The 5,863-nt window shown below is 38.0% G+C and overlaps 1 pseudogene; it reads right to left on the bottom strand.

The window, feature by feature from the left end:
- Nucleotides 1–3,855: 3,855 nt before the first annotated feature.
- On the bottom strand, nt 3,856–5,236 carry LOC139783288 (uncharacterized; annotated as a pseudogene).
- Nucleotides 5,237–5,863: the final 627 nt, after the last annotated feature.

Here is a 5,863-nt window from a genome sequence, read left to right as displayed (position 1 = left end):
AGTGTCGAAAAAGTGAAAGGGACATTTTCTCTGATCACGTGATATATATGAACTGACTGACAGCGCGCTAAACGCACTATCTACACTCGCGCAGTACACACACGTATACATATGTGCTGGCGATACTAGCACCGCCCTGGTGTCGAAAAAGTGAAAAGGACGCGACTCCAGCCAATGAAATGATGGCATGGCATGAGAGACGGTCGACGTAGAAGTAGAAGAAGTAGTATCTTAAAAATAAATTTTCACATTTGGACTTTGCGTCGCAATATTTCCGCTCGTAGGGCACGTAGCGGAATATTATAAGAGAAACCCCCCCCAAATCGACCCAAGCTATCGATCAAGCCTACTTAAAACTTGATCCGTTCACTCGTTATATGAGATCTCAACATCTCGAGTACTCGCAACTCGTCGCGTCGCGTAAAAGAGTCACGGTCGGTCTCGCTCCGCGTGTACTTGGCGCGAGACACTACCGTGTCTCTTGATAAAATAATAAATTTATGACGTATACAAACTCGTGCTTAGTTAGCGCGACATTTAATATCAGTAATAGTAAGCGTGCCTAACAGCAATTTTATTTCTACTTCTTTGTTTTTCGCATCTCGTTATTTGTTTTCGTGAAATGGTCAACATGCACGCAAAACTGCATGTTCGTATAGATTCATTCAAACCAGAGGATTATTCCACAAAGAATGTTATAAAAGTTCAATTCAATCTATTTTGAAGATATATGTAAAGGGTAAAAAATTAATAAAATGTCAAAAAGACCAAATAATTTATAATTAATATATTAAAGTGTTGTTCCACCGTCGAGTCGGTGTGCGATCTTCAGATAATTTGAGACAATGTAGAGTGAAAATAATACACATTTATTGTGTCCGAAAATACAGTAATACGTGAACGATGCTTAAAAAGGAATTGAAAAACTGAAAACTGTTAACTGAATGAACTAACGAAAGTATATGCATCGATCGGTCAAGTTTTCTAGAAGAAGTACCTAACGTGAAGAACATAAACCATGTATATATTATAGATAGGAAAAGGTAGAAGGGAAGCGCGCGGTGCTCTCCATTACAGCGCTCTCCCTCGAAGACTCAGGGTGGAGTCCCATGGAGCGGATTACGCGGAAGCGGAACGAGCGGATTACCAATCACGGGATCATTCTGATAGAACTCTTTCAAAGATTCCGTCGAAACGGTCCTGTGATTGGTGATCCGCTCGTTCCGCTTCCGCGTAATCCGCTCCATGGGACTCCACCCTCAGGGTGCCATTACATGGAGCGCGGAAACGCGGAAACGCGGAGCGCGGAAGACAAATTTACTAGATTTCCGTCGATCCGTTCCGTTCATTTGGTTGCCTTATATTACATGGAGCACAATTTGCGCGGAAAAGCGGAATAGGGAATTATAAAATAAGAATGTTTAGCGGTATTTATTGATTAAAATGCTGTATTTAATAAATAAACTGAAAAGATAAGCATACTAATACAAATTGCAATGAATTAAGTCAACACACATTTATAAAGGAATATAAATGTCTAGTTATCACCATATTGTTCCGCTTTTCCGCGCAAATTGTGCTCCATGTAATATAAGGAGAAAATAAACTTGCGGATCGAGCGCGTCAAATGTTCGTTCTTTTTCTCTGTACTGTACAAATACTATAATATACTTAATACTCAATACTCAAATACTTACTGATGGACCGTTCATTATAAACGTTTTACATTTCTTTATATACTTGTTTAGCACTTCTTGGCACACCCCACGAAACACGCATAAATTCCGCTGTTCCGCTCAAATGGGATAGAAAGAAGCGACGGAAACGCGGAATCTAGTTACTTTCTTTCCGCTTTCCGCGTTTCCGCACTCCATGTAATGGCACCCTAAGGCTGGGGTCCCATGGAGCGGATTACGCGGAAGCGGAACGAGCGTATCACCAATCACGGGACCGTTCCGACGGAATCTTTGAAAGGGTTCTATCAGAATGATGCCGTGATTGGTGATACGCTCGTTCCGCTTCCGCGTAATCCGCTCCATGGGACCCCAGCCTTAGGGCCGATATCACAGTCTCCGATTAACGTGATCCTCCGATTAAACTCACTCTGCATCTCTTTCTAACTGTCCCCCTAGAAAGAGACGAAAAGACAGTTAGAAAGAGATGCAGAGTGAGTTTAATCGGAGGATCACGTTAATCGGAGACTGTGATATCGGCCCTTAGGCATTCAAAACAGACGGAACGGATCGACGGAAATCTAGTAAATTTTGTCTTCCGCGCTTCCGCGTTTCCGCGTTTCCGCGCTCCATGTAATGGCACCCTCATCAGAGGACTCATCTCAGTTCATAACATAAAACATTGATTCTAATACTATGGCTGATATTCATAGTCGGATCTTATATTTAAGATCGTCTTAAGTACGATCTTAAGATGTTATAAACCAATCACAGAGCCGTATTAGTATTTCAGACACTACTTAAGACAGTCTTGAAATAAGATCCGACTCTGAATACGGGCCTATGCATAATTAATTTTTGTACTAACTTTCAAAATTTTAATTTTTATTGAAGCGAACACTTTTATAAACATTTTTATAATTATAAACAGATTTTATATAGTATATTATATTATTTATATAATATATTATATGTATACCTATTATAAAGAATACATGAAAGTAAGTTAACTTGTAAATATAATTAGACTCCATAAACTTCGAAAATAAAAATTTGGTTTGAAAATTAATTTTATATAGAATTTTGAACTAAAATTAAAAAAAAAAATTTGAAGAAAAGCAAGACGAATTGTAAAGTTGTAAGAGAGGGAGAGGGGGGGAGAAAGAGATTAAAATGTATTAAAAATCTTGAATTATGATCTTTGAAATCTTGAATTATAATCTCTGAAATTAAAACAATGAAGATTTTTACATTACGAATATATAAGCAACTATGTAACAAGTTTATCAATGATATTAAAATGTAGAGTCTTCCATGTTTTTTAATTGATCTATAATTGAAGTAATCCACGTTAATCCAAGTCAACGTGGTCAAACATTATATAATCTTTCATTTTGCATCGTAAAAGGAAGTATTTTGTAACTTTGTATGACAAGTAGAGAGTAAAAAGTTAATAAAAAGCCATTAAAGAGAATAATTAAGTTTTCTTATATAATGTTATATAATTCTCAGATTTTTCTCGATATAATTATGGTAATCTTAATTTATATTATATATGAAAAAATTATATTACATCATAAAAGAATAATTTTTGATCTTTTAAACTAAAAGATCTGTCATTATTATATCAATTCATGGTAACTTTTTTTTTAAGGAGGTTCCGTCGCTACAAAAAAAATGCAGCCAGTTTCATGAAATTTTAATATGTTGTTCTGGAATGCAAATAGAATTATGTGAAATTTTTGGGAAATTTTTCACCGTCCCGTTTTGAAAAAAATCTACTCCAAAAATTGTATTTTTTAGTATAGGTTCTTATGGGAAATGACATATTGCACACCTTCGAATGAAATAGTGGCAAGAAAAATGCAAATGATAAGGAAAAAAAATATGCACCTGTAACTTAATAATTTTACAAATAAATGAGTGAAAGAAAGGGAAAGGTTACCGCACATTTCGTAGAAAAATTAATTAGTAAAGCATAAATTGCTTGATTTTCGTCTGCTAGACTGCCACGGTCGTGAGCAGCTTCACGCACTATACACGTGGCGACCAATCGAGCAGATCCCCTTCACTCCACTACTTCAAACGCTAGTGCCTGTTGCCAGAATCCCCGCGTCCCCCCGGATGAAGCAACCGAACCTCCTTAAAGCGCGCTAATATTTCTATTATTTTATTGTTTCCATTTTAATGTATTTGCTGTACTTTGTCATGCCTATTATTATTATTTTTTCTACATTATTTATTACGACAAACGTCAAGTATTCATTAAAGATCCAGCAAACCCCATTCGTCATACATTGGAATTCTCTTCATCATCAATTTTTTATAAACTCTCGCTCTTTTGACCCGGACTTGAAAAAGTATCAGGATTCATGATCTCATCCAAATCTTTCGCCTCAGTCGTACAGCACAGCACTAATCGGTAAAACTGAGAAGGATGATATCATTCCATAACTGGCCTCTTCGTTTTAGAGTAGCTTTCAGTTCTTTCATGGTGGGTGGCTGCTTCTTGCAGCCCAGTTGCTTCATAGTCGCCGACAGTGCGCCAAAATATTCATTTATAAAAACATCTCTCTTGTTTTCAATGACATCCGGGGAAGGACTTGTACTAAGAAAATATTGAAGATCGATTGCCGGCGATGTGTAGACACATGTTTGGAAATCCACCTGTAATATGAAACAAACTCTGTCGATCGATCGATTTTTTAAAGCTCTTGATGGCAATTGAATTGGAAATGAAATCCGTGCCCGGGAAAGAAGTGGGACTCGTGTTTAGGAAGTCGCGGCGAGAAAGTTGAGAGTTCGCGCGAATGACACCGACAGACAGGTGGCGACGTACCTGAATGTGATCAAACTGGATTTATGCAATATTCATAATATACTGCAATTTCAAGTATCTCATATTAGCGCTGCCTCTTAGTCTTGATCGCTAAAGTCGATATTGCGAATCATTAAAATGCGTTAACATATACCGTATACTTTCGGAATATTATATATTTATGTCTTATTCATTTTGTTAATTTTTATGTAAATTTATTTTGCATTTAACTGCAACTTGCATTGCATTCAATTACAAAAATGATAATAAAAAATTCAGAAATATAGATAATTAAAGCAAAGTGACTAAATGATGCTATATCTATTTATATTTAATTTATGCTCACAATGCTTTACATTTTTCAAATTAATCTTTTAAGATATAGTTTTAAAGTAAATACGCTGTGTTTCAACAATATAAATTATATCATTACATGCAGGTACAAATTAGATTTCACAAATTTCGTCATTCAGTCTTAAATTTTAATCGTGAGTATAATAATAAATAAATCAATAGCTTTATTTAAAGGAAATACATGATTTTTTTATAATGTGGTGGTACTTACACAAATGTGCTGAACAGGTTTGCCATCATTGTCATATTTGAACAACATATTGTTTACCCAGAAATCGCCGTGATTAATAACATTGAATTCATCCTCACATAACTTGGATGCATCTTCTCCTATTTTATATATGTGGTCGGCGAGTTTAGCAATTTTTTCCGAGTATCTAACAGTAAATAAAAGTCACATAAACATGGAATTCTATAAAATTATGGAAAAATCATAAATATTTACTGTATATTTTAAACAACAATTTGTGTTTAGTAGACCAATAACAGTACTCTCCACTGCCGGGTACAACCGAGGGGAGAGCGGGGGGGGACGCGCGCCCGCGGGGGGAACGCCATAGAGAGTGGGCGAGGGGGCGGAGGGGGGGAGCATGGGGTGGGGAGGGGGGGGGTGTCGGGGGGGGTGAAGGGTGGACAGGTGCAAGGGGTAACAGGGGGGTGAGGGGGACAGTGGTGCGGGGGGAATTTCCCCTGTAACTGGACAAACATTCCCTGTAACTGGACAAAGGTGTATCGCCGTCCAATCAGATCCAGGGGGTGAGGGGACAGGTGTGCGGGGTAATTTCCCCTTAACCGGACAAAACATTCCCCTGGAACTGGACAAAGGGTTATCGCCGTCCATCAGATCGCGGGACGAAGACTCGAGGCTGTCCAATCAGAAGCGAGTATTTTGTGGGAACACCTGTCCCTAGCGGGGTGATGGGAAAGTTCGCACCGCAGTGTTGCCACCATGCGGTAACCTCAAAGACCGAAATTCCCTAGCGGGGTGATGGGGAATTTCGCGGCCGCAGGGTTGCCA

The sequence above is a fragment of the Temnothorax nylanderi genome, unplaced genomic scaffold (assembly GCF_030848795.1).
Source record: "Temnothorax nylanderi isolate EJ_2023f unplaced genomic scaffold, tnyl_v1.0 TNYL_tig0486_pilon, whole genome shotgun sequence".
NCBI classification, from domain to species: domain Eukaryota; kingdom Metazoa; phylum Arthropoda; class Insecta; order Hymenoptera; family Formicidae; genus Temnothorax; species Temnothorax nylanderi.
Note: the sequence above shows the minus strand (reverse complement) of the source record. Positions and strands in the feature narration are given on the sequence as shown.